Raw genomic sequence first — 5,500 nt, 5'->3', positions numbered from 1 at the left:
TGTGCTCCGCAACGGGAGAGGCCACAACAGTGAGAGGCCCGCGTACCGCAAAAAAAAAAAAAACAAACAAAAGAGTAGCCCCCACTCACTGCAACTATAGAAAGCCCGCACACAGCAAGAAAAACACGATGCAGCCAGAAATAAATAAATAAATTTATATTAAAAAAAAGAAATGTGGAAGTTAGAATAGAATGCATAAAATTAGCATGTCAGAAAGAAAGAGAATGTTTTAGGAAATGATGGCTGAGAAGTTTTGAGAACTGACAAAAGATTAAAAAATTGGAAAGTATGAAGACTCTCAAGCAGAATAAATAAAAATTGTCCACATCTAGAAATACCATTGTGAAAAAAAGTCGTACAATAGAAGAAAATCATAAAAGTAGTCAGAGAGAAGGGAATAACAGTCTGAAAAAATAGACTTCCCAACAGTTACAAAAAAGCCCAGAAGAGAGCAGAATAAGATCCTTAAAGTGCTGAGAGAAAACAACCACAGTCTAGAATTGTACACCTATGTATCAATTATACAAAGTTGGGGGTGGGGGCAAAAGCATCACCTATGTTGTTTTAATGCCAGAAATATTTATCCTGAGTCTAATCATGACAAAGCAACCTGAAAAAATCCAGATGATGTGAAATTCTACAAATCACCTGGCTTGGACACCTAAAAAATTGTCAATTTCATAAAAGACAAAAACAAAACTGGGAACTGTTTTAGATTTTAAAGGACTAAAAAGATATTATAACTAAATTTAATACACAATCCTTGATTGATCCTTAATCTGAGAAGAAAATATCTACAAAAGATATTGTTGGGACAAGTAGGGGAATTTAAATAATGAGTACATAATAAACAATGTTATTTTATCAATATTAAATTCCTTTGTCATGAAAAAGATAAAGCTAAATGAAAAGAAAAAGAAAAAAAAGAATTGGTTAATCTAGGTGAAGTGCTTACCAATGTTTCTTGTACTATCATTTTAACTGTTATGAAGGTTTTATGTTAAAAAATACGAAGTTAGTGAAAAACATGAATAAAATAAAACATTTTCATGCAAGAACAAATGGAGTTTGCCATCTATAGTTGTGCACTTAAGATGCTTCTAAAGACTGTTGTTCAGAAGAGAGGAATGTGATCTCTGAATGAAGTCTCAGAAGCAAGAAGAAATGGTGAGCTTAGAAGCTGGTAAACACGTGGGAAATAACATATTGGGATAAACAGAGGCTGTATTAAATATTGATAATATTGTCTATGGGGAAGTGATAATTAAAAATATCAGCTAACCCTAACACATTATACTGGAGTCTTCATTAAATTGAGTGCTCTAAAGTTCTTGTACTTTTACTTAGATGTATGTATTTTCAAAAATTAAAAAGATAACAATGAAGTATTTTTAAGTTTAGGGGAATAAATGGACTTTTAAAATCAATCAATCTAAACATAATAAAGAAGATAAAAAGAATAGTAGGAACAATCAAGACAAATAGAAATCACCTGAGAAGGCATAAATAAATCCAAATGAATTAATATGGTGAATAAATATAAATGGACTAAACTCATCATTAACGTGCAAAGATTGTGAAACTGGATTTTATAAATATAAATCAAACCATGTGATATAATAGACAAAGACTAAAAAGAAACTAAACAACTAATGATTAAATAAATAATGGCATAGAGAAGAATATCATGCGTTAGTGAAAATGAATTCACAAGAGTTACACTTCTCAACCCAAATCTTAAAAACATAATGTTGAGGGAAAGAGCTTATTGATTAATTATAGCACAGTATAATATCGGACCTTCACCAGTATTGGTGATATTTTATATTTGGTGGTTACATGTGTTCGTTGTATATTCTGTATGCCTTTTTATAATTATTAAATATTTTTGTACATATTTACACCCCCAAATTGTCTTTAAAGCACATACCATCTCTCAGCAAGTCAAAATGCTGCCAGTTTTACTAAATCAAAGCCACACCTCCTTTACTAGACATTAGAGAAACAAGGGTATTACCAATTTAAGGGTTAAAAGAGGTCAATTCAATCCAAAGGAAAAATAGAGCATCCCAGTTATTAAAAACAATGTTCAGAGACTAAGAGACTTCTAAAATGGTGAATAAGTTGCATCCACGGTCCTCAAGTTCAATTGTTAACGGTGATTCTCTGTGATAAAAGTCAGAGTTAATCATATCCAAGAGGAGATACAAACCAAATGCTGTTTGACTTTAGTTCAGGGAATGATCTCATCTTGTTAGAGGATCTAGAAATCTTGCCTGAAATAAGTAGTTTTAGAATTGGTACTAGAAACAGGTTTGAGATTATATAAGCTAGAGATGTGAACAACCAGTGAAGGTAACTCCAAACAAAGGAAGTACTTTGGATAGAAGCACGTGAACGTTGCCCCATAAACTAAGGGCAAGAGGCAACAGGGACTCATGTTATACACAATTAAGGAGTGTAGCAGCAATTTGTATATAAAATCACAACAGACTTTTCTTGTACCTCTTTCAGTGACATTCTTTTTTCCCCCAGCTTTACTGGGATATAATTGACATGTAACATGTAAGTTTAAGGTGTGTAATGTGATGATTTGATACACACATATACTGCTAAATATTTACAATACGGTTAGTTAACACATCCTTCACCTCACATAACTGCCATGTTGTTGTTGTTGTTACGGCAAGAAAGTTTAAAATCCACTCTATAACAGCAACTTTCAAGTTCATGACACAGAATTGCTAACTAGAGTCACTATGCTGTACATTAGATCCCCAGAACTCATTTTCTTATAATTGGAAGTTTGTGCCCTTTGACCAACATTTCCTCCACCTCTGGCCCCTGGTAACCACTGTTCTACTGAAAGATATTCTTAAGTAAGGTAAATTTTGAGTCTAGATCTGACCTCTTCTTTTCCCAGAAATGTTAACTGGTAACTAAGATGAAGTATTTCAGTTGCAAAACTTTCACCCAGCATTGACAATATTCGAGGCATTAAGAACTGATGTCCAAAGTGTTCCCAACTCACCCCATCAGCAGATCCTGCTACTCTGTTTCCACTCCTGATTTTCTGGAGGAGGATTCTTCTGCAGCCTGCAAAGAATCATGGACAAAATTCCTATTTCTCTAACAAATAGACTTGGATTTTCCTTCCAGACACTACAACAAGCGTCTGCTTAGAAAAATACGACGAGTTACTTTTTAACTAAGTCCTGTTTATGTTAGAATATCCCTTTCTACACTTGTAGCAAGGTGATATTTTGCTTTTGCTACAAATAGGTGGTTTATTTTCGAGGGCTGTGGGACTAAGACCCATTCTCGTGAGAGCCTCAGACACTGGGGACTGAGTTGAGTGCACTGTATTGAGCTTCCCAGTTGAGAACATTTAAAAAATTTTTTCCTTCAAGTTTCTGTCCTCTTGGGACTTTGCATTTGTTTACTTCCACGAGTTTGGGGACCATCTGTTCCAACCTGGAGCTGATCTTAGATTGTGAAAACCTGGCTTTGCATCCTGGATCTTCCACTTACTGTAAATCTCAGTTTCTCCCTTTGTACAATAGGGCTAATGACACTAGACTTGGCTGCCTCAGTGGTGCTGGAAGAGCATGTGGGAAATGCACATGCATATGCCTTTTGAACTGCGAAAGGAATTGCCATAAAAGGGATTATCAGGATTATTCCTGTTAGAAGACTTCTTCAAATCTGGGTGCCCCTCTTTCTTCTTTCCCTGGTGCAGCTGTCCTCATTGTCATATACCTAAAGGACTCTTGGAGCTTTACCTAGCCAGGATCCTCAACTTAAGCTCTGTCCCCAACATCATCAAAGACATTCACATGCCTCAGTTTATTAACATGATTAACTACCTGCCTCACTTTATTAACCCCGTGGTGGTTATAAGAAGAAAGCTCACAGGCATTACCCTATGGTTCTAGACCATCATTTTAGAGAGCTCTTTATATGTTCTCCTTGAGCTCAATCACAGAGTGATTCTACAGAATTCAAATCCCTTCTCCTCCAGGCAGTAGATGCCCTGGCAGGGACTCTGGCTGAACAACAAAAGGTTGTTATAACTTCATATTTTATTGCCTCCTCTTCTTATATTTGGTGATCTGCCAGTATTAAATGGCTGTCTTCCTTCATCTTTTTCCTAGGAGGATTGGCAAGGTGATAGGCTGTATGGCACAGGAGTTTTTTTTGTTTGTTTGTTTGTTTGTTTTTGCGGTATGCTGGCCTCTCACTGTTGTGGCCTCTCCCGTTGTGGAGCGCAGGCTCCGGAGGCACAGGCTCAGCGGCCATGGCTCACGGGCCCAGCCGCTCCGCGGCATGTGGGATCTTCCCGGACCGGGGCACGAACCCGTGTCCCCTGCATCGGCAGGCGGATTCTCAACCACTGCACCACCAGGGAAGCCCGGCACAGGAGTTTTTAAAGCGTGAACTCTCAGAGTCATTCTGTCTGCGTCCAAAGCCTGGCTCTATCACCCGTTAACCTAGTGAATATGGGCAAGTTACTGAACCTGTTGGAGACTTTGGACTTTGGGTTTTGTGAGTTTAAGGATTGTATCACACATTAAATTATTTAATCCATGTTTACTGAAGTGCTCAAGAGACTTGGATCTGTTGCCTGAATATCTACCAAGTAGCAGGCATTGTACTAGTTGCCATTTGATTGGCCAAATCCTGACTGTACTAAAAGAATAATTTACACTGAACCTTCTAGTGGTGACCAGCGTCACTTACCATGCTTCACTCCCATCAACTGTCCCACCATATCTTGATCACTTGGCTGCTCTTGTACCAAGGGTTAGAGCATGCCAAGAGGGAATTAATGCTCTCTATCCAAATATGAATGAAGTCTATAATTTCCTTCCATTGGCCATATTTGGGCTTCTCAAAGTGGTCTTTGTTTGAATGCCTCTCTAAAGCCCAGTTAATTCTACTTCTCTTTCGTATGCTCCCTACTTTCCATCTCCATAGCCATTGCCTTAGTTCACACCTTCGCTGCTTCAGCTCAGTATCACAGGAGTAACTCCCTAATTGACCTCCCATTCACTACTCTCACCTTCTACAAATCCAATCTTTTTTTTTAACATCTTTATTGGAGTATAATTGCTTTACAATGGTGTGTTAGTTTCTGCTTTATAACAAAGTCAATCAGTTATACATGTACATATATCCCCATGTCTCTTCCCTCTTGCGTCCCCCTCCCTCCCACCCTCCTTATCCCACTCCTCTAGGTGGTCACAAAGCATGGAGCTGATCTCCCTGTGCTATGCGGCTGCTTCCCACTAGCTATCTATTTTACATTTGGTAGTGTATATATGTCCATGCCACTCTCTCACTTTGTCCCAGCTTACCCTTCCCCCTCCCCGTGTCCTCAAGCCCATGCTCTAGTAGGTCTCCGTCTTTATTCCTGTCTTGCCCCTAGGTTCTTCATGACCATTTTTTTTTTTTTTAGATTCCATATATATATGTTAGCATATGGTATTTGTTTTTCTCT

This window comes from Physeter macrocephalus, chromosome 16, assembly GCF_002837175.3.
Source record: "Physeter macrocephalus isolate SW-GA chromosome 16, ASM283717v5, whole genome shotgun sequence".
Taxonomy (NCBI): Eukaryota; Metazoa; Chordata; class Mammalia; order Artiodactyla; family Physeteridae; genus Physeter; species Physeter macrocephalus.
Note: the sequence above shows the minus strand (reverse complement) of the source record.